Source organism: Panthera uncia, chromosome B4 (genome assembly GCF_023721935.1).
Source record: "Panthera uncia isolate 11264 chromosome B4, Puncia_PCG_1.0, whole genome shotgun sequence".
In the NCBI taxonomy this organism is placed as follows: Eukaryota; Metazoa; Chordata; class Mammalia; order Carnivora; family Felidae; genus Panthera; species Panthera uncia.
Window position 1 is genome coordinate 132,549,890 of NC_064809.1, and position 23,468 is coordinate 132,573,357.

The 23,468-nt window shown below is 53.4% G+C and overlaps 1 protein-coding gene and 1 pseudogene across 2 annotated transcripts in view; both read right to left on the reverse strand.

Annotated features, from left to right (window-relative positions):
* Positions 1 to 23,468, reverse strand: part of TTLL1 (TTL family tubulin polyglutamylase complex subunit L1) — a 267,977-nt gene that overhangs the window by 34,439 nt on the left and 210,070 nt on the right. The gene's annotated exons all lie outside the window — the stretch shown is intronic.
* Positions 9,330 to 11,124, reverse strand: LOC125919670 (60S ribosomal protein L23a-like; annotated as a pseudogene).

A 23,468-nucleotide genomic window follows, 5' to 3' on the forward strand; every position in this document is an offset into this window, starting at 1 on the left:
GCTTCCAGAACTGGTTCTCTGCATGAATGACTACCTGCTCTAAATCTGTGACGTAGTTGGGAAACTGGAAGAGATACTCCCGACAGACAAAACAGTGAGGAATTCCTGGAAGATGTGTTCAGAACCGATGAATGGGCGGCAACACCGGTAAAATGGGGACAAATACTCCCCGCCAAGCAAAAGAGAAAAGCTCCAAAAAAGGTGCATTTTCTGAACAAAACCCTGGCACACCTCTGAGATAAGAAGCAGGAGGGAAGGTGAGAAAATATGCATGTGGACAGTTGGCCAGAAAGTTAATTAATGGTGTGGCTGGGTCGTTGGTCTCCCCAGAGAGCAGTCTCCCATTTCAGCTGAAATGCCTTAGACCGTCTCGGATTGCCCAGACCACCATCACAAATCCCCAGACACTGGTTGCCTTTCACACGCCACAGATTTATTTCTCAAAGTTCTGGAGGCCGGGGAGTCCAAGATCAAGGCACCAGCAGGTTTCGTGTCTGCTGGGAACCCACTTCCTGGTTCACAGACCATCATCTCCTTACCCTGTCCCCACAGGACAGAAGAGGTGAGGGAACTCTCTAAGGTCCTTTTTTTTCCTTTTTTTTTCAATGGGCACTAATCCCATTCATGAAGGCTCTACCCTGGTGCGCTAATCACTCCTCAAAGCCCCCACCTCCTGTCAGCATCACGTCGGGGATTAGAATTGCAGCACATGAATTATGTGTTGGGGGGGGATGTAAACATTCAGTCCACTGCCCCATGAGAATAAACAGTTCATGAAAGACAGTTCGGACGAAAATATTAAAGAACAACCATGGCACAAAATTCAGCCAAAGGAGAACTGAGCACCAAGGAAACAGAGTTGATACAGTTAATACGCTAGGTCAGGAGACAGCAAACCACTGGCCACATCCAGCCTGCCACCTGTTTTTTACAGTTCGAGAAAGCTAAGAATGGTTTATACCCATGACCATTTGCAATCGATTGGATGACAGGGAACACGCTAACTTTGAACCCCAAGTTAGTGAAAGTTATCCCCCCTCCTCCCCCCAAGAAAGAAATTCATCCTCCTCATTAGTAGACCCATATTACGAAAACATATGTATATTCTCAATTATGTTTTTAACTTAATTCAAAAGTTGTGAAAATTTGTGGACTTTGTAAGTGGCAGAGGCTGGATTTGAACCCTGGAAACCTGACCATTCACACCACTGCCTCCCCAGAACATAAAGAGCCGCTTTGTGGAGAAGACAGGTGCATTTTCTAGATGGTGCTCTGAGCTTCGCTTAGGAGCATGCCTGAAACCTCCCCACAAGTCTAGCCAAGGTCCATCATCATTTCCATTCAGCGCCACCTAGTGGAACCAGCACTAACCGGAGCTTGACTGGCCGAGTTCGCACCCTCTACTGCCCCTGTCCCTCCGTGCCTGGTCTCTCCGGGGCTCCAGGCCTTGGTGTTGTCACCTTAAACCAAGGAGGTGAACGAGAACAGGAAGATCGTGCAGGTGAGGCTTTCCGGCCTCGCGCTGCTGGCTCATGGGTGTTCAATAAACCTTATCTCCTGGATGAAATGTACCAGCAACGGCCAGTTTCCCAGGCCGGTTCCAAGGGACACTTGAAATACTGACTTGTGCATCATTAGGGCCCCTTTTTGGGACGATCTGGACCCAGCCCCTTCCCAACCTCTTCTCTCTGTGGCCCTCTGCCCTCTCCGCAGGTGGCCCCACTGCTTCTCAACCCCCCCGCCCCGAGAGGTCATCATGTGGCCCTGATTCCCTTCTCTACCCCCACCATCCATGTCCCCTACACTGAGCTCTTCCTGCACAGAAGTAGGGACAAAGTCTGTCCAAGTGTCCTTCTTACTAAGAACCACCAGCTCCTGTGGTTCTTAGGGGCCGAGGGCCAGAACCAGCTCCATCACTGGAGGGACCCAGTGCAAAATGAAAACGCAGGTACTCTTGTGCAAAAATTATGAAGCATTTTAACAGTTACAGTAGCATTAAGCCAGCTGTGGGGCTGCGGGAGCATCAGTTGCCCAGGTGACAGCCCACAAAGCCCAACCCACCGTGTGCAGGACACTGGCCAGAACGCCCCTCATCGAACCCTCGCAAGAGTCTTGCCCAGCAAGTGGTGTTCTCCCACTTTTTCTTTTTTTAAATTTGTTTGTTTGTTGGCTTATTTAGAGAGACAGAGTGCGAGTAGGGGAGGAGCAGAGACAGAGGGAGAGAGGAAGAATCCCAAGCCGGCTCCGGAGCACGATGCGGGGCTCAAACCCGCAAACCACGAGATCGTGACCTGAGCCAAAACGGAGTCAGACGCTTAACCAACTGAGCCACCCCGGCGCCCCCTCCCGCTTTTTAAAAAAAGTGATGGCAAAATACATAGAACATAGAATTTACCATCTACCATTTTTAAGTGCACAGCTCAGCCGTGTTAAGTATATTCACGTTGCTGTATAATCCCCAGAACCTCATCAGCTCGCGAACCCGAAACTTCACCCACGAAACGATGACCCTTCCTACCCTCTCCCCCCAGCCCCTGGCAACCACCGTTCAACTTTCTGTCTCTGCAAACTGGAAGGCTCTGGGGCCCTTATATAAGTGAAATCATACAGCATTTGTCTTTTTTGTGACTGGCTTATTTCACTTAGCATAATGTCCTCACTCAAGCTTCATCCCTCCTGTAGCACGGTGTCAAGATTTTCTTCTTTTTCTAAGGGCGAATGATATTCGATTGTATGTCCAAGCCACGTTAGGCTTATCCATTCATCAGTGGATGGACGTTTGGGTTGTTTCCACCTTTTGATTGCTGGGAATAATGCTGCCGTGAACGTGGGTGTGCAAATATCTGTTCCAAAACCCTACTCCCGATCCTTTTGGATATTTACCCAGAAGTGCGTTTGCTGGTTCACGTGATACTTCTTCAATTTTTTTTTTTAGGAACTGCTGTACTGTTTTCCATAGTGGCTACATCATTTTATAGTCTCACCGATAGGGTGCAAGGATTTCAATTTTTTCCACATCCTCGCTGATCTATATTTTTTCCTTTGTTTTTGTTTTATTTTTTTTAAGTTTATTTTTTTTTTAAGAGAGACTGCGCGTGTGCAAGTGTGAGCGGGGGAGGGGCAGAGAGAGCGGGAGAGAGAGAATCCCAAGCAGGCTCCCCACCGTCAGTGCAGAACCCGATGCGGGGCTCGAGAGATCATGACCTGAGCAGAAATCGAGTCAGATGCTTAACATAATGAGCCACCCAGGTTTGTTTTTGTTTTAAATAGCAGTCATCCTAATGGGTATATTTCCATTTTTTAAATATGGTCACGCTGCCACCAAGGAGGTCTGTTCACCATTGTCAAGGTGCCAGCGGAAAGCACAGTCGAGAACTTTGAAGGAGCCCCAGCGCCTTGCTCCCTGAGGCCATCGTGAGTCCCCAGTGGCTCCATATGCTACTGTGGAACCCAGCGACCCACCCACCCAGGGCCCAGGCTCTCACAGACCCGCAGGCCCTGTCCTGCAGCAGGCACAGACCTGTGGTCTAGCCAGGCACTGCCCCACCTTCAGAGCCTCCAGCGGCCCCAGGGCCACCCTCGGGCTTTGGCTCACCGGTGTTTCTAGCACCCCCACGCCAGCCCCTTGCAGCGTGGAGGCCATGGGCTTGATGGTGAGAGTACCCGGACCCAGACTGGGCACCTACCAAGGATGGAGAGGGGCTGCATACTAGGGCCCAGCTCTGGCTTTGTGGTGCCCACTTCTGGCAGGTGGTGAGGCGGAGAGGGAGGGCGTTGGTGGGGGGGAGGGATTGAAGCCCTGAGGGCAGGCTGCCTGGCCTGGGGCCAAAGGAGTGGAGTCCTTGGGGGCTCAGAAATGATGAGAACAGAGATGGGGAGGGGTTTGAAAGCAGGGAGCCCCTGCCTACCCCCCTCCCTGCCTCCCCCCACTCCTGCCACTGGAAAGAACGCTCTCAAGAATAGTCTCTTTCTTGGTAGTTGCCCAGGACTGGGAGACAACCCCCTGGTGGGCTGTGAGCTCTGTTTAGAGGGTCATGACCAACATTAAAAAGCAAACATTAGGGGCGCCTGGGTGGCGCAGTCGGTTAAGCGTCCGACTTCAGCCAGGTCACGATCTTGCGGTCCGTGAGTTCGAGCCCCGCGTCAGGCTCTGGGCTGATGGCTCAGAGCCTGGAGCCTGTTTCCGATTCTGTGTCTCCCTCTCTCTCTGACCCTCCCCCGTTCATGCTCTGTCTCTCTCTGTCCCAAAAATAAATAAAAAACGTTGAAAAAAAAATTAAAAAAAAAAAAAAAAAAAAGCAAACATTAATTCATTCAATAAATAATTACCGAACGCCTCTCCCATGCTTGGCTCCGGTGGGGACAACACACATTCCGTGGGGCAGAGGAATGATCGGCAAGTAAATGAATAAATACAAACATACCAGGTCGTGTATAAGAGAAGACACACAGGCTCTGTGGGGCTGTGACTTCTGGCCTCCCGGAGGCTGTCACTGGAGGCCTTCATTCCACCCCCTTGTCCTCTTTCCTTCCTCTCTTTTATTTATTTAAAAAAAGTTTTTAAATTTGGGGCACCTGGGTGGCTCAGTCAGTTAGGCGTCCGACTTTGGCTCAGGTCATGATCTCGCGGTTCGTGGGTTCGAGCCCCGCGTCGGGCTCTGTGCTGACAGCTCGGAGCCTGGAGCCTGCTTCCGATTCTGTGTCTCCCTCTCTCTCTGCCCCTCCCCCGCTCCTGCTCTGTCTCTCAAAAATAAATAAATGTTAAAAAAAAAAAAAAAGGAAACATTTTTTATTTTATTTTAGAGAGAGCAAGCGCGAGTAGAGGGGGAAGGGGGGGGGGTAGAGAATCCCGAGCAGGCTCCACACTCAGTGCAGAGTGCGGGCACCCCGCTCAGAACTACCTTCAAATCTCAGTCCTGCCAGCTCTCTGGCTGTGCAACCCTGGGCAGCAAACATAACCACTGGGCACCTCGGTTTCCTATCTCATGACCCTTGTCCCAGGCCTGGCACACAGCAGGGAACCTGGCCCAGGGGTAGCCAGAAGGGCCTAGAATGCCACGGGGCCCCGTCCAGGAGCCTGGGCTGTTGCGAGCTGGGCCCAGCCTCCTCCCGTCCCCAAGTCAGGGCTGGCACGGGGTAGCTGAATGGGGAATAAACACAAGAACAGGGTTTTGGCGACACCTGGGTCACACTGCCACGTCAGCCTCATCTAGCTAAGGTGACCCGGGCGGCTTGTAGACACAGCAGAGGGTGGAGACAATTCAGCAGAGTTGTGGGCCCGAGAGGGCCTTTCAGACATGAAAATGCCCTCCCTGCACTTCTGTGTTCCTGGCTAGAATCTTCAGTGCCTGGAGCCAGTGGGAGGCAAGGGCCACTCCTCAAAGCCAGCTGGGTGGGCCATTTCCGTGGGGGGCCCCGCTTTCTCCCAACCCGTCCTTCCCTTCTCATCCACTTCTGCGCCTGCAGGGACCCCGCCCCTTTGCCCTCATGCTGGGATCCCCCAACTGTCCCCCAGCCCTGGGGGGGCCCCAGGTGTTCAGACCCTCCACCAGGTAAGGCTGAGTAGGTGTTTAGTCAGCAGTAGAGGAAAAACAATGACAAAAGAATCAATTTATATCCCGGAAAGCCGCCCACAAGCTGTGGTTTTGAATTCTTAGCCTCTCGGGTGCTCAGTTCCTCCTCTTTAAAATAGAACCAGCTGGGGGGTTGTGAGGTTCAATGAGGCCGCATGGAACAGTCCAGCAAGAAGCCGGGCCTGGGGGCGGGGGGGGGGGGCGGTTTCTATGATCATTCCTGTTATTATTATTATCATTCATTATTAATGAAAGAGAAGCACTCAGATGAGGACCACACTCTGTGTGTGTGTGTGTGTGTGTGTGTGTGTGTGTGTGTACCCCATGGCAGGACTGAGGTTTGATGGGTTGGGATGGGGGTTGAGAGAGAGTCTAGAGTCCAAACCTTCTCTCCAGACAAATCTCAGATTCATGGGAAATGCTCCCCCCCGTCCCATGTTAAGGCCCAGGACAGACACAAAGCCAGTGAGAGAGATGGGGTGCTGATCTTCCCAAGAGCCGGGGTCCTGCCCCCCCCCACCCCCCACTTCTGAGTGCCCGTGAGCCAACCGCACACATTCGTATCCTGTCCTGCTCAGTACTGCTCATATGGGGAAACCTGCACCATGGAGGGAGCCAGCTGGTGCCAGAGGGGATCTGAGCCCAGGTCTGGGGGACTCCGAGTTTGCTGCCCTTTGTCTTGGGGCAGCTGGAGGCAGGCAGGCTGTGCACCATCGGTGGGGGAAGGCGGGGTGTGCGGGCGACTGCCGTGGGTGGTGGAGGCCGAGAAGTGCAGCTGGAGGTCAGGGAGCCCATCATAGGAGGCTGGCCGATCACCTGTCTCCCTCTCCGACCGCCTGTGGCTATTCACGGCTGTGCCCCCCGGGGGCCTGGCATGGGTCTGGCCACGGAAGGTGGCCAGTGAGGACTGGGAAGGACCAAGAAAAGAACAGCTCCCTGTATGAGCGCGCGTCTAAAATACCCAGACTTCTCCCAGCCCTGGGGCCCCTCTCTCTCAGAAGAAAAGGTCTGAGTACGAACCTGACCATCTCTTCTGGACCTGAGCTCGGCCTTTAGGGCTCCTGGGCCTTGGTTTCTCCATCGAGAAGGGTCCACGCACCTCGCCTTGCAGTGCTTTTGACGAGATGGAATTTAACAAAACCGTGGGAGCGTATGGACCCTAATGTAATAAGCCCTCGATCCTCCCTCCGGCCCCCACACACTTGACCCCTCACCCCCTCAGACTGCCAGAGGCGGTTGCACCAGACGAGGGAGTGAGGAGGAAAGCATCTGCAGGTGGCAAGGAGGGACCGGGTGTTGGTGAAGAGACCCAAGAAAAGTTCCTACCAACGAATTAAGCCACCCGGCCTCGGGCAGGAAAATCTGAGCCCCTATTCACATCACGATATCTGCGACGGCCTTCCGAGGTTCAGAGTTACCCCCGTTCAGCACTGAAGGGAACTGAGGCAGAGGTGAGGAGGCTGGCCCAGGCCCCACAGTTCATCTGGGGCCAACACAGACCTGACGCAGGACCTGTAGAAAACTCTGGGCAGATGCCCTAAAACGAGCACGTGCGCCTGAGTGGGCTGTGCTGGGTTCCATTTCTGCCCCTGCCCCGAACCCCCAACCCCATCCCCCCAAAAAGACCCACATTATCAGAGGAGGATTCAGGCCCCTAAGCCTTTAGCTGGATACTTTTTCCCATTTTCGACCTCCCCTCTGGATGCTGAGTCCCCTGAGGGCAGGGCTTTTGACACCCCGTGTTGTTCCCAGAGTCTCACTGCTCAGTGGAGATGCCACGGGGAGGTTTGGGCACGAATGGATGACCTTGAAATCGGGAATTGGACACACCTGAGTGCAAACTGGTTTTTGTTTTTGTTTTTTTTTTTAATTGCATCATGACTTCAGGCCTGTTGCTGAAGCCTCACTGAAGTCAGCTTCCTCATCTGTGAAATGGGCTTTAGACACAAATTTCACCGGATTGCACTGGAGAAGTAAAACAAACCCTTACTGGCCAAACGCAGGCCCTCACTGGCCAAACGCTGAGGGGTCAGTTTCCACACACACACACACACCCCCCCCCCCGCCCCCCAGTGGGCTCCAGGCCCAGGCCTCCTCCAGCCAGGATCATTGGCTCACTGAGTGCTGAGCCCAGTCCTTGATGGGGGTGATCCGTCCTGCCACCGGGCTTGGCTAGCAGCTCCCTCCTTCTGGAAACAAAGAGCCAGGTCAAACGTCTGTGCTTCAACTCTCCAGCCTTCATACCTCTGCTCACGCTGTTCCTTCTACCCTGAGTGTCCTTTAGTGAAATTTCTGGGTCGTAGACGCTTTGAGATGTTTACCGGGCTGACCTCCAGGCTGCACCTCTGTGTGTTCCCAGTCCCAGTGCCCAAGGAGACGGGGCTCCCCATTCCCCTGTGGTCATCAAAGGCTTGATTGCTCGGCAGTATCTTTATTGATTCGATTTGTACTTCTTTCATGATTCGTGGGGGAAATGGTGACACCTACACTTCCTCAGAAGAGAGGACGAGACTGCAGAACTTTTAAGTAAGAAGAAAAATTATTTTGGGGCGCCTGGGTGGCGCAGTCGGTTAAGCGTCCGACTTCAGCCAGGTCACGATCTCGCGGTCCGTGAGTTCGAGCCCCGCGTCAGGCTCTGGGCTGATGGCTCGGAGCCTGGAGCCTGTTTCCGATTCTGTGTCTCCCTCTCTCTCTGCCCCTCCCCCGTTCATGCTCTGTCTCTCTCTGTCCCAAAAATAAATAAAAAATGTTGAAAAAAAAATTAAAAAAAAAAAAAAAAAGAAAAATTATTTCTCTACGAAAGAAAAATTCCCAAAATGCTGTGGTCTCTCGGGGTCCTCCTCACTTTTCGAGGCTGGAGCAGGGGCGTTTGGGACAGCTGTGGTTAGCAGTCCCGAGACGGGGAAACCTGCAGGCCTGGAGGGAAAAACGGGGTCCCGCTCGAGTGGCCCGCATCACCTCCTTCTTTCATTTTCCTCCTCTATAAAATGGGAACAGCCCTGTTTGCCTCCTAGGTTGTCGTGAGGACAGAAAGGGATGGTGAAGGGACATTCCCTCATTTGTAAATCAGAGATCTACAGAGGGTCCGGGGTGCGGGGTGCAGGAGAGGGAAAGTGAACCCGGGCCCTGCCCTCTCGGAGCTTACAGACCACAGGAAGCCAGACTGGGAGAGGTCCTTCAAAGGGTGCCTCCTCCCCCCAGAGAAGAGGTGTGGACAGCAGCTGCCCTGACACCACAGGCCAGCCCATCCTTGTGGACTGTGGGCATGTGAGCCGTAGAAACCGCTGTTATTGTTTTGAAAAAATCTGCTATCACACTGATAAACTGAGCTGTCAGAAGGGATGTTATTTCTGGGTGAAAGGAGATTCTGCAGAACCGGGGCTCCTTCCTGCCTGCAGCCATGTGGGCCAGGTCCCTCTCGCCAGACCTGACTTGAGTGATAACCTGGGGCCTTGAACCTGCTCCTGGCATCGAACAGCGGTGGCCGTCGCTGCAGGATGTCCACGGCCTGCGGCTCAAGGCCCCCACAATGCTTCAGGAGCAGATATCACCTTCTCTCTGACCCTGGATTCCTGGAATTGTCTGATGGAGCGGAGGCCTGTTCTCTGTCCCCCTGACAGGTTGCATGAGATTAGGTTATTTTGGTCACTCGGGGCCATTTGGTTTTTTTGGCCCGAACACGTGTCTATTAAATTGTTGTGGCACGAGTTGAGTGGCCCGGCTGGTTAAGCCTCCTTAATCTGCTCTGAAATGCACGGGCTCTGTTTTCAATTGTGATACGACCCTTGTCACCAGCAAAGGGGGCCCCTCGGGTTCCCATCATGGGCTCCGCCCACCAAGTACTCCTGGCAGCCGGGCATCTGGGTCTTAATTAGAATCCTTGCTCCTGGCTATTTTAAGTCTGATGCGTTGTGCTTTGTGTTGTTTAATTTTATTTTCCAGTATCGAGTTTTCATTTACATACCGGAAAGTGCACAAATCTTAAGCGTTCAGCTGGACGCATGGTTACATAGGTACGTACCCCGTGAGCACCATTTGTACCACCCCAGAAAGTTCCCTCATGCCCTTTCCCAGCCAGTACCCACCCCCACCTGGAGACCTAGCCAATAGTCTCACCTCTATTTCCATAGATTAGTTTTGCCTGTTCTTGAACGTCACCCAAGTGGAATTGTGCAGTATGTTCTCTCTGATGTCTGGCTCCTTCCACTCATCATAATATCTACTAAAAAGTTATTGTTTTGGGGCGCCTGGGTGGCTCAGTCGGTTGAGCGTTCAACTCTTGATTTTGGCTCAGGTCATGATCTCTCGGTTGGTGGGATCGAGTCCTGCGTTGAACTCTGTGCTAACAGCTTGGAGCCTGCTTGGGATTTTCTCTCTCTCTCTCTCTCTCTCTTTCACTGCCCCCCACTCTCGCTGTCAAAATAAATGAACATTTAAAAAGTGTTATGGCCAGAAACATAATACATCTTCATTGGAAAACTTGCAAATAATGTACAAGAGAAAGAAAAAAAAAACACTTGATAATATCTGCACTTATTAACCACTCTTGACCTTCTAGAATGTTCCTTACAGACCTTTCAAGGCAAATGAAAAAAATTTTTTTTTTCTAATGGTGAAAAAATTTATATTTAGATTTGGCCAGCTGGACTCAGTTTAGATGATCCCCATTTTGTTGGCAACATCCAAAGCATCATGGTCGGGAGCCAGTCGAGCATATGCCGTCTTCTCTCTATCGGGCCTGATCCGGGGGTTGACCTTGGCCACGTCAATGTCATAGAGCTTCTTCACAGCCTGTTTGACCTGGTGCTTTGTTGGCCTTGACATCTATGATGAACACAAGTGTGTTGTTGTCTTCTATTTTCTTCCTATCTGACTCCGCCGTCAGGGGGAGCTTGATGGTGGCATAGTGGTCAAGCTGGTTTCTCCTAGGGGGCCTCTTTCCAGGATATTTGGGCTGCCCTAGGAGACGCAGTGTCTTGGGCCATAGGAAAGTAGGGGACGTGCGGATCTTCTTTTTTTTTTATGGCTGTGGACGCCTTTCAGCGCTGCTTTCTTGGCCTTCGAAGCCTTTGCTCGGGCTTTGGTTTCGGGGGGCGGGGGTGGGTCAGGGGCTTCCTTCTTCGCCTTTGGTGCCATCTTTGTGAAGGGGGAAAATATTTTTCAACGTAAGTCAACTCCCGTGATACGTTTTACCCTAGAACATTTTTTGTCTCACTCAGCACAGCCGAGGTGCGGTGCCTTTCCACGTCAGGACGTGTAGACCCACAGCTACACAGCACGGCATTTTTATCACCGGATGATGGGGACTTAGGTTGTCTCTCCCATTTGATTTCCTCTTGCTTCTCTCTCACTCCCGGGACAATATGCTCCATAAGAACAGAAAACATATCTGTCTGTGTGCCGCCTCCCCCACACGGCGTGGGTGCGGGAGGGAGCGGACAAGTTTCAGTGAACGTGCTTGCACACTCGCCTGTGACAACTAGTTTAACTATGTTTGCAAGAAAATTCCTGAAATTCGGATTGTTGGCCCCCAAAGAATACACATTCCTAAGTTTTTGGGTTTTCTTATAAGTATATTTTTTTAAATGTTTATTTACTTTTGAGAGAGAGAAAGCGCACGAGCAGGGGGAGGGGCAGAGAGGAAGGGGGACAGAGGATCCGAAGCAGGCTCTGTGCGCACAGCAGGGAGTCCCATGTGGGGCTTGAACTCAGGAGCTGCGAGATCCTGAACTGAGCTGACGTCAGCCACTCAACTGACTGGGCCACCCAAGAGCCCCCACATTCTTAAGTTTTTTTGTTCTACATTGCCAAATTACTCTCTGGAAAGATCTGTTTAATCATGCGTTCATTCTAATTTTTAGTGAACACTTACTCTGTGCCAGATACGGTCCCAGGCGCTGTGTTTATAGCGGTGAGCAGCTCGCGTCTTCATGGAGCCCGTGTGTACCCCCCACGAATCGGGAAGGCCCAAGGCCACTTTCCACCACTCACCCTCACTCAGTTACCTCGTGCTTTTGAAACATTCCCCATTGGGTGAGAAGAGATATCTCACCACTTTTTTAAAACGTGTATTTATTTTTGAAAGGGAGAGAGGGAGAGAGAACGAATGGGGGAGGGGCGGGAGGGGGGGGGACAGAGAATCCGAAGAGGGATCCGTGCTGACGGCAGAGAGCCTGATGTGGGCTTGAAGTCACAAACCGTGAGATCACGACCTGAGTCGAAGTCAGACACGTGACCGATTGAGCCACCCAGGAGCCCCTCAACAATTTTTTCAAAATGTATTTATTTTGAGAGGTGGGGGGAGGGGCAGAGAGACAGGGAGAGAGAATCCCAAGCAGGCTCTGCGATGTCACCACAGAGCCTGACACGGGGCTCAAGCCCACGGACCGTGAGGTCACGACCTAAGCGGAAACCAAGAGTCGGACGCTCAACCGACTGAGCCACCCGGGCACCCCGAATGCCGACTCCAAGTTAAGCCTTGTTCCCTGTCCCTGTGGCGCTTTTATGCCAGTTGGGGAAGACATACCATAAACAAAATTGAGAACTATAGTGCCCATAAGAGGTCATAAATGCAAGACAGTCGTAAAGAACTCTAGGAAGCCAAGGATTGCAGGGTTAGGTGGGAGTGTCAGGGATGCCTTGCTGACAAAGGTGACGTTTGAGCCAAGATTTAAGGAGATCAGAGGACCAAGCTGCAGATTTCTAATGGAAGACCAATCCAGGCAGAGGAGTACGTGTAAAGGGCCCAAGGCAGCCGAGAACCCGCGTTTGAGGAATCGCAAGGAGGCCAGGGTGGCTGGAATGAAATGCGCAATGAGAGGAGTAGTTGAAAATGAGGCCAAGGGGTGCCTGGGTGGCTTAGTTGGTTAAGATTCTGACTTCGGCTCAGGTCATGATCTCGTGGTTCGTGGGTTCGAGCCCCGCGTCGGGCTCTCTTCTGTCAGCATGGAGCCCGCTTCGGATCCTCAGTCCCCCTCTCCGTCTGCCCCTCCCCTGCTCATGTGCGCGCTCTCTCTCAAAAATAAACATTAAGGGGCGCCTGGGTGGCGTAGTTGGTTAAGCGTCCGACTTCGGCCGGGTCACGATCTCGCGGTCCGTGAGTTCGAGCCCCGCGTCGGGCTCTGGGCTGATGGCTCGGAGCCTGGAGCCTGTTTCCGATTCTGTGTCTCCTCTCTCTCTGCCCCTCCCCCGTTCATGCTCTGTCTCTCTCTGTCCCAAAAATAAATAAAAAACGTTGAAAAAAAAATTTAAAAAGAAAAAAAAATAAATAAATAAATAAAAAAAATAAACATTAAAAAAAAAGAAAAAGGAAAAGAAAATGAAGCCAAAAAGGTAAAATGGGGCTAGGTTAGGTAGGGCCTTGAGGACTTTGGCTTTTACTCTGTAAGACAGAGAGCCCTGGGAAGATGTGTGCCTTGGGCGAATGCAACCTGAGGGTCCACTGGAGGGCAGGGGCACTTATAAGGCGCCGGCTGTTGGCAGCTGGCTTTGGAAATCCTATAGCATCATTTCTGCCAAATTCTGTTCATTAGAAATTAGTCCCCCGAGGGGCACCTGGGTGGCTCAGTCGGTTAAGCATCTGACTTTGGCTCAGGTCATGATCTTGTGATTTGTGAGTTAAAGCCCCGCGTCGGGCTCTGTGCTGACATCTCAGAGCCTGGAGCCTGCTTCGGATTCTGCGTCTCCCTCTCTGCCCCTCTCCTACTCATGTTCTGTCTCTCTTCCTCTCTCTCTCAAAAATAAATAAACATTAGAAATTAGTCCCTGGAAATCAGTCCCTGGCTGGCTCAGTGAGTAGAGCAGGCGACTCGTGATCTTGGGATTGTGAGTTCCAGGCCCACGTTGGGGGTAGAGTTTACAGGAAGAAAAGAAGGGAAGAAGGGAGGAGGGGAGGAGGGAGTTGAACCTGGCCCACATTCAAGGAGGTGGCAGGTGTAAGAGAAGGAACCATCGAGGACAACTCTGAGGTCTTTGGCCTGAGCACCTGGAAGGACGGGGCTGCCGTCAGCTGGGACGGGATGTCAGCTGAGACTGGCGGATGCCGGTGTGGGAGCAGGTGAGTTAGCGGGGCCGTGAGAAGGCCAGCGCCAGACCCCTGGGAGAGATCTGAGGGGGTAACTAAGCTCTCTGGGTTTCCAAGGCATTACTCAAGCAGCTAAGAACCAGCCTTGACTTTCAAAAATACTCTTACTACCCCTGACTCTTGTCCCCTAAGGCCTCTCTAGGGCCTGGAGAAGTATCTGGCTCCAGGCTCTGGGCACCCAGGGACCCTTCCCCACCTCCACCTTCCCTCAATCTCCAGCGGCTCCCCAGCTGAAGACAGATGCTTGGTTCTGGCCATTGACCTTGATCTCGGTCATTCCTGAAGCTTCCTTGAATTCCCAGAGAAGCCAAGTGCTATGGGCTGTATACAGCCCGGACTCCAGATTCATGTGCCCCGGGGCCCCCACAGATGCATGGTCACACAGCCCTACGGTGACCTGTAGAGACTGCCTGTACCTGCTCCCCAGAAATTCCAGGCAGGGCTAGCCTGTGGGGATGTGTCTCTTAACCCAGTGACCCGGGGAAACTCCCCCCTGCACAAAGGTTCAACCCCCCCCCCCCCCCCCCCCCCCCCCCCCCCCACCATGTCACTGGACTCCAAGGGGGACCAACCCCCGGAGGTATCTGGAGAATGTCCCCATCTTCCCCCCTACAGCTCCATAGACAACATGTGAATATGCACACACATACCCCACTCCCCAGGTTGTAAAGCGGCAGTTCCTCCCCCCACCCTCACTTAAAGAAGAGGGAGGAAGCTGCGAGCTGCCATAGAAACTATTGTAAAATGTGGTTCTTGGGGGAGAAATGATGTAAGGACACAGGGAGGAAACTGACTCAAAACAGACAAGCCCGGAGGTGCTCATCCTCAATGCATTTGCTGGCTCAGCAAGTACTGACTGAGCCCCCACCCTCGAGCTCTGCCCAGAACAAACCAAGCCTGGCTCAGTCTCAGTGGGGAGCGGGGAGTCCGACAATAGACAAATACATTTGTAAATAAATACGGGCGACAGCAGAAGGTGTCGTGGAAGGACAGAGCAAAACAGGTAACAAGGGACGCAGTAGCCCCACCAGCTGCTGAGTGACCTGGGACAGTCATGGCATGACGGTCTCTTCAGGCACCCGCTGCCGTCCTCACAACTGGGTGTCACTGTCCCCCACTCCCTGCAAAGTGAGAGAAACAGGCTCGGATGCAGTAGGTGAGTTCCTGCTCACATAGCTGGGAAGGGAGCCCCCTCCCCCTCATCCCAGTGCAACGGCACCTCCCTATCCTACAGCTCAGCTGGCCTCTCTGAGCCTCAGTCTCCTGGCCTGTAAAATGGGAATGTCATGAGGTTCCCAAGGGCTTCACAAGAGGTCCATCCATAGGGGGCCACACTAACTGTGGACTGCAGTATAGTCTGGGCCAGATGAGCAGAGCAAAGTAAAGGAGACCCTGCTGGCCAGCTGCGGGGGGGTGGGGTGGGGGGTGGGTAACCTGGGTCTTTCTACTAGTTGGATGGAAGCTGGGATGCCCTCCCTCCCCCCAGTTCAGGAGCCCTGGCCACTCTCAGAGACCCCAGGCTCCATCTGCCATCCAATAACATCTCATGTGGCTGCTGGGTCCAGTTCCTAAAGATCTAGTCCTGCTCAAAGCCCTTCCATCGGCCCCCCCAGTACCCACAAGACCATAGGACCAAACTCATCTTTCCCTTTTGGTCGAAATCCAGCCCTTTCTGGCTCTCAAATCTAGCCCTTCAAAGACCTCTTCCTCCAGGAAGACTTTCCTGATATGCTCGAGTCTTCTCTAAGGAGCCTGACTCAGTTTTCCCTCTCCCGAGGCCCGGAGCTTTCTGCCTGAGATCCATTAGATTCTTCTGTCCTGCTTTTATCTCACTTGGAGCTATAGATTTGCCCCTTGTCTTTGGCTCAGCTCCAGTCTGAGACAAGACCAAACAGTTTTCTTTCTCTTCCTAAAAAAAAAAAAAAAAAAAAAAAAAAAATTTTGATTCCCAATACACATCTGTAGAGAAAAAAAATCTGGAAAATACAGAAAAGCACAAGGCAGAAAACCATACCAGTTATCCTTATGCCCAGAGATGACCACTATTCCCGTTCTGCAGTCCTAGATTTCTTCCCAGACTTTTCTCTAAGGATATTTTCAAGATGTGGGATTGTAGTGAACGCACTGACTTGTAAAAGTGTGTTTTCTCGTTTAATAGAAGCTGTACCTCCGAGATACAGTTTCTTTGGTGAACATGCCAAGTGGATTCCTTCAGTAATAGCCTCTGGGTTTCCTGACCTCCAGCTGTGCGCCGGGCACTGAAGTTTTCCTTTGCTTCCACTTCCTCAGCAGCCCGAGGCCACACAAGTTATAGAGTCAGGATCCAGCCTCAGTGCTGAGTGATCCCAGAGTCCCCGTTCTCGACTTTCTCACTCACCAGGCTGCAGGCTCCCTCTCTGGAAAAGGCAAATACCCCAACTGAAATTTTGCTTCGTTTGAAGGGGTTCACAGACTTCCTGATGCCTTGCTACAGACCCCCAAGTCAGATGGGACAGAGAGACCAAGGTTCAAGCCCCAGTCTTCCGATCTCTTGGCTAGGTGTCCTCGGACTCTTTAGGACCCCTCTCTGAGACTCAGTTTCCTCGTCTGTGCAGTGGGGAGACCTACCTTGCAGGAGCACATGAAGGTGACACGAAATCACCCAGGAACACGCCCAGCCCACAGAGCTCTCCACAGCCTCCTGGCAAGGAGCTCAGGCACAAGTCAGGAGAGAACAGCAAAGCCCTTTGATGGGTCCCTCCTGATATTACGAAGCCTCTCAGAGCGGGAGAACTTTCCAGATAAGGTGTCCCAAGGCGAGGCCAAAAGTCTGGGATGGCAAGTGGAAGACAGGACCATTGAAAATCTCACCGATGCCCGGTTCCCCCACCTGGGCCCTGGTCACTGAGGCTGGCACTTGGCAGACACACTTGGCCAGCCCTCCTCGCCCCTGTCTCCCCACCAGCCCCCCGCCTTGGATGAATGTCCTGCTAGAATGTGTCGACTCTAGACCCCCATCAGCTACCACCCCGCCTGGCATACGGTGACAATCAATATTCGTTAAATGAATGATCCAGAAAAAAGTCATATCAAGGACAATACTCAACCCTAAGTTGGTGCCAGAGGATCTACTGGATAGTGGACCCCTAAACTGCTGAGAGAAGGGGTCGGCTGGGGCTGGAGGATCCCAAGGCCCCTGGAGGCAGCTCCTTGGGATGGAGACCTTCCCTGGGAAGGAAGGGGCTGCCCCACCAGGTCGTGGTGTTCTCTTAGAGAGCAGGATTCATGGCATGATGGCCCTGGGACAGGCCAGCAAATCCCTATGGAGAAGGGGAAACTGAGGCCCAGGAGGTTTAAGCCCAGCTGTGGAGGGGTGGAAAGGGCACTGAAAGGACCTGGGCTTGTAACTGTCTCTGCACACAAAGGCTGGCTGCGTGATCTCCAGCAACTGACCTCCTTTTTTTTTTTTAAGATTTATTTATTTATGTAAGTAAGCTCTACACCCAACCCCGGGCTCGAACCCAGCATCCTGAGATCAAGAGTCGTACACTCCTCCGACTGAGCCAGTGGGGCGCCACTAGCCTCCTTTTTTAGATCCTCAGTTTCCTGATCTGTAAAATGGGGCCACAAGTTCTCTCTTGCCTGCTCTGGGACCCGTTGTGGGTGCTCTGGTGTCTGTGACACCAGGATGCTCATTCCTGCTGCATCAGGCAGTCCTAAGAATGACAGAGGATAATAAAAGGTCATTAGCCCTGGGACAGGGGGACAGAACAGATGGTTGTGGATGCCAGCATTCTCATTACTGTTATTATCCTTTGCCATCTAACCCAGGGCTTTTTCTTGGACTAAAAGGAAGCCAAGGCCTTCTACAGGCCCAATTTTTTTTAAATTTTTTAAGTTTTTTTTTTTACTTTTGAGAGAGAGAGAGAGAGAGAGAGAGAGAGAGAGAAGGAGGGAGGGAGAACAAGCTGGGGAGGGGCAGAGAGACACAGAGACACAGAATCCAAAGCAGGCTCCAGGCTCTGAACTGTCAGCACAGAGCCCGATGCAGGGCTTGAACTCCTGAACCGTGAGATCATGTCCCAAGTCAAAGTTGGACGCTTAACTGACTGAGCCACCCAGGTGCCCCTCTTTTTAAAAAAAAGGTTTTTTGGAGGGGGGGAAATGCAAGCTGGTGCAGCCACTCTGGAAAACAGTATGGAGGTTCCTCAAAAAACTAAAAATAGAACTACCCTACGACCCAGCAATTGCACTACTAGGCATTTATCCAAGGGATACTGGTGTGCTGTTTGGAAGGGACACATGCACCCCCATGTTTATAGCAGCACTATCAACAATTGCCAAAGTATGGAAAGAGCCCAAATGTCCATCGATGGATGAATGGAGAAAGAAGATGTGGTATATATACACAAGGGAGTATTACTGGGCAATCAAAAAGAATGAAATCTTGCCATTTGCAACTACGTGGATGGAATTGGAGGGTATTATGCTAAGTGAAATTAGTCAGAGAAACACAAATATCATATGACTTCACTCCTATGAGGACTTTAAGACACAAAACAGATGACCATAAGGGAAGGGAAACAAAAATAATATAAAAACAGGGAGGGGGACAAAGCAGAAGAGACTCATAAATATGGAGAACAAACAGAGGGTTACTGGAGGGGTTGTGGGAGGGGGGTTGGGCTCAATGGGTCAGGGGCATTAAGGAATCTACTCCTGAAATCATTGTTGCACTATATGCCAACTAATTTGGATGTAAATTTTAAAAAATAAAAAAACAAAATTAAAAAAATTGTTTATTTTTTTAAATGTTTTTTAATGTTTATTTTTGAGAGAGACAGAGAGACAGAGTGTGAGCAGGGGAGGGGCAGAGAGAGAGGGAGGGACACAGAATCCGAAGCAGGGTCCAGGCTCCGAGCTGTCACCACAGAGCCTGATGCGGGGCTTGAACCCATGAACCATGAGATCATGACCTGAGCTGAAGTCGGACGCTTAACCAACTGAGCCACCCAGGTGCCCCTCTTCAATTTTTTTTCAATTTTTTTTTAAACTTTTTTTTTTTTGAGACAGAGAGAGACAGAGCATGAACGGGGGAGGGGCAGAGAGAGAGGGAGACACAGAATTGGAAGCAGGCTCCAGGCTCTGAGCCATCAGCCCAGAGCCTGACGCGGGGCTCGAACTCACGGACCGCGAGATCGTGACCTGAGCCGAAGTCGGACGCTTAACCAACTGAGCCACCCAGGTGCCCCCAGGTGCCCCTCTTTAAAAAAAAATTTTTTTTAAATGTTTTTTATCTTTAAGAGAGGGAGATGGAGCATGAGTAGGGCAGGAGCAGAGAAAGAGGGAGACACAGACTCCAAAGCAGGCTCAAAGCTGTTAGCGCAGAGCCTGACACGCAGGGCTAGGCGCTGGGCTCGAACTCGCCAACCAGGAGATCATGACCTGAGCTGAAGTGGGAAGCCTAACCCACAGAGCCGCCCAGGAGTCCCTCTACAGGCCCAGTTCTTATTCAAAAGCTTTTGTCTCCTTCTCATCTATTGGCTCAGCATATTGTTTTAGGACCTCGCAAAGCAAATATTTTTACATACCCCTCCTTCGGGGACACTTATCCCTCCTCTGTCCTTCCTCCTCCATCCGTTCCACTAATGTTTGTTTAACACCTACTATGTGCCTGGCCTCTGCACCTTCAGCCTCAAAGCCCCTCTGGAGGTATTCTCCAGCACATCGGATCTTTTTGGCCCACCAGCCTCTGTGTCATTACTTTCCTTCTGAGTGAGGCATTTGGAGAGGGGCCCCTATTTTATAGGCCTCCTCACTCCTGCAAGGCAGCCTGTGGCTCTCAGAGAAGGTTGGGATGATCCAGTCTTTGTGGGGCTTACAGGTGATGGGATTTGGGGGTCCTCAGAGGATTACAAAATGTAAGAGGCCAGAAGAGCCCCCAGAGAGGGGCCCCTGAAGCTTGAGCTCTGTTGTTTACTAAGGATTATCTGTTGGTGGTCACAGATCATTATCTCCTCCGATCCTCCCTATAGCCCTGCCGGGTGTGGGGTGGGGTCAGCCCATTTCACTGATAACACTGAAGGAAAAGTGGGCATCACTGCCTGTCACTCCACAAGTGGGAGGAAGGGGTCAGGGGGCCCCAACGGTAGCAAACGGCAGAACCAGGGGGGGAGGGGAGCTCCCCTGGACCCGCAGTTCTGCCTTCAGAGACTCGTAAACAAGCCTTGTTGTTGTGTTCTTGGAAAAGCGGTTACTTTGTAATCCTGGCCCGACCTCTGCCTTTCTCTGCCTCCATCACCCTCCTGTGCTGCAGTTCTGGGACCGGTCCTACCCCTCCCTAACCGGCCCCAGGGCTGAGTCCCACCCTACTTAGAACCTTTCAGATTCTCCTCCCTCAATAGGGGCTTTGCCCCCCCACCCCCATTTCTCCCCAGCCTAGGAGCCCCAGGGCAGGGCCGGCTGCTCCCATTTGGAAGGCAGCAGGGGAATGGGGGGTGCCGCGATGGTGCAGGTAGGAGTGGGGTGGGAAGGCCCAGCCTTGGATGCTGCTGATGCTATTTCTACCGGTCTTAGTTTTCATATTTGTGAAACAGGTTCAAAAATACCTAATCCCAAGTGGGTCCCAGAGCCTGGGGGAAGAGGGAATGGGGAAGTTTTTGTTGTTTGGTAAGCAATCTCTGTACCCAGAGCGGCGCTCGAACCGTGGACCCGGAGAGCAGGAGTCCCTAGGTCTGCCCACTGAGCCAGCCCGGAAAGGGGAGTTTTTAATGGGTCTAGAGCTTCTTTTACAAGATGGGTGATGGTGATCGCTGGACACTATGAATGTATTTAATACCACTGAACAGTGCACTTAAAAATGGTCAACATGGCCAATTCTGTTATGTGTATTTTACCACAATGAAGAAAATTGAGAGAAGCAAACCAAAACCCAACTCCCGAAACTGCTAGCACGGAAAGCATGTATATTTCAGGATTTCCACTGCCCTTTAGCCAGTCGTTTGGTCCTCTCTAACCCTCAGTTTCCTCATTGGTAAAATGGGCACGAAAAAGCAGCACCGAGCGCTTAGGACCGCGTGGAGGGCGAAGCGCGACCATCCCTGCAAGGATCCTGGGTCGTAACACCCAAATTCAGCCAGTGGATTGGCCCACGAATCCTCCCCGGGGCCCGCTGTGCGCACCGCCGTGCGGGGAACCGGCGCACGCGCCAAACAAGCTTGCGGACGGCCGCGGGCAGGCAGCAAACAAGTAAACATCACACTTGTAGCAGCTCTGTTACCACTGGGACCCGGGTCCCGGGTTCCGAGCTCCTCGACGGGAGAGGCGGCCCCGGGGGCGGGCCGGGGCGGGGCCCGGCGGTTTATACGCTCGCGCGCCGGGGCGGCCGCAGACAATACGCTTCCCGGCCCGAGCGCTCCGGACGCCGCCACCATCGCCGCCGCCGCCACCTCCGACTCGAGGTGAGTCCGAGCCCTGCCGCCCCGGCTGTGGCCCCAGCCCCTCTGCCCTGCGCCCCCCGCGCCAAGCCCGAGCCCGGCAGGTGAGCGCTCAGAGAGCGGCTGGAAGGTGGGGGACCTGTGCCCAGGAATTTTCCGTCCCGGGCAGCTGTCGGTGTGTCACTTTCGGGACGCTGGCTGCGTAACGCACCCTCTCTGGCGGGGTCTCCAGGCCCCCGCCGGCGACTGTACCAGCCGCAGCCCGCGCGGGCCTCAGTCTCCGCCTCCGTGCAATGGGGCGCCCCCTCCCCCGCGCCCCGCCCCGAGGGCCGGATACCCCGTCGCCCCGCACCGCCCACCGGCTCGGCCTCCCGGGGCCCGGCTCTCACCGCCCGCGAACCGGGCCGGAGCGCGGGACCGCCAGCCCCCGGCCGCACGGCCCGGTGTCCACCCGGAGTCCGGGAAGATGGCGTCGGGCGGTGGCCCCCGCCGGGACCCGGGGCGCCCCGAGTCGCCCCGAGTCGCCGCGCACCTGCCAGGGGCCGGAGAAGGGCTTTATTGTGGCCGCGGGGAAGTCCGGAACAGGAACTGCGCGCGGAGCGGGGGCGCGGCCGCCGCCCGGCACCTGCCCTCCGCCTGCACAGGTGCGCCCGCCGGCGTCGCAGACCCGCTGGAGGGGCCGCGGGCGCGGTCCAGCCGGTGGCCCGGAGGGGTCCCGCCGCCAGCCCCGCGCGGCCAAAACAAGGCCGGGGACGCTTGGGGTGTGTGTGTGGGGAGGGGTGGTTTGCGCCGGCCTTGGTTCGCTTTCGCTACGAGCCCCGGCCTCCTGGGCGCGAAACCGCTTTGTAAAACCGTTAATCGTTACTGTAATTTTCGCTGGCAGGAGCCACCCCGGGGGGGGGGGGGCGGCGGCGGGGGCGGGACGTTGTTGCTGCGGCTGCAGTTGTAACACTTTCCCCAGCACCTACCGTGGCCGGGCCCTGGAGCGGGTCGTCTTTGAGCTGCGCTCCAGCTCCCCAGGAAGGGAGGTTTATCAGCTTTCTCCTTCCCGCGCGAGGAGGGGGGCGCACGGGGAGTTCTGTGCTGGCCTCGTTTGCGCATGGAGAGTTGGTTCCAGGAGGCGGCCTGCGAGCCGTCAAGCCAGAAAGCCCAGAGCCGTCGTCTGGAAGCCCCGCCAGAACTCGCCACCCGGCCACTTTCCAACGGTGTCTGTCTTAGACGGGCCCCTCGGCCTTCTGAGCCTCAGATTGCCCGTTCTGTGAAATGGGTCTGCGAGGCTTCCCACCAGGTGTGGGGAACGCCCACCCAAGTGATGGTGGCTGTCAGTGGCCTCCCTTAGAGTGAACACTTCAACCTTATTTCTACTTATCTTGGGCATGCCTTTGGGGTGATTCTTCGGAGTGGCACATCGTAGGAGTTTACTAGTGTGGTTTTTGCACTGGCTCTTTAAATGGTCTGTCTGAGGCTGTAGCTGGGTCTGGATCCCAGCTTTAGCACCTGGCTGGTGCTGCCCCTCTTGCCCGTGGCTTCAGCTTTTACCACCGTTCCCTTCCCGCTCCAGGATTTGGGGGATTTCCCACCATTTTAACCTCAAGGTCACAGGACTGTCACTGATGGCTTTGGCTGTGGCCGCTTGAGCTTTACCAACCTTACGCGGTACAAGTTTATTTTTGCCTGTTTTTGGTTTAAAGTGTCTAAAGCATCTGGGGAGACTGGCTTCCAGGGTGTGGGCTTTCAGCCAGGGCCTCAGAACGCCCTCTGGGCAAGAAACCTGTTTCAGCAACCTTCTAAGATGGCTGCCAGGTGACTTTCCCCACCCCCCCCCCCCTTTTTTTGGTGGGAACTACCTCGGCAAGGATGTTTCTGCAAGCACCAGGGATCCTGTGAGGCCCTCTATGGGATGGCGAGAGGCCTGAAACAAAAGGAGTGATGATAGACTTAGCTCAGTCCCTGGGGGCATGTGGGTATCAGACTCGTCATCTCTTCCCTATCTCGGTTCCATGCTGCCTCCTCTGAGCAGTCTTTCCTGATTACCTCATCAAAGGTGCAGCCCTTCCTCTCTTTCTGCCAGTGCCTCTGAGCAAGGACCCCAGTTTACATTTTCTCGGGACACTAAAGAGATTGTGCTACCCTTCTGTGCTTAGTGACACTGGCCTGCAGCTCCATGAGAACAGGAGGACCAAATGTCACCCTTAGTGGAGTATCCCCAGCAGCTCACAGCCTGGGCGTGCTGGGAAGAAGCTGGGTGGAGGGTTGTATGCGTGTTAATCATCCTAAGTTTTTTTTTTTTTTTTTTAACGTTTATTCAGTTTTGAGAGCGAGCATGAGCGGGGGAGGGACAGAGACAGAGGGAGACACAGAATCCGAAGCGGGCTCCAGGCTCCGAGCCGTCAGCAC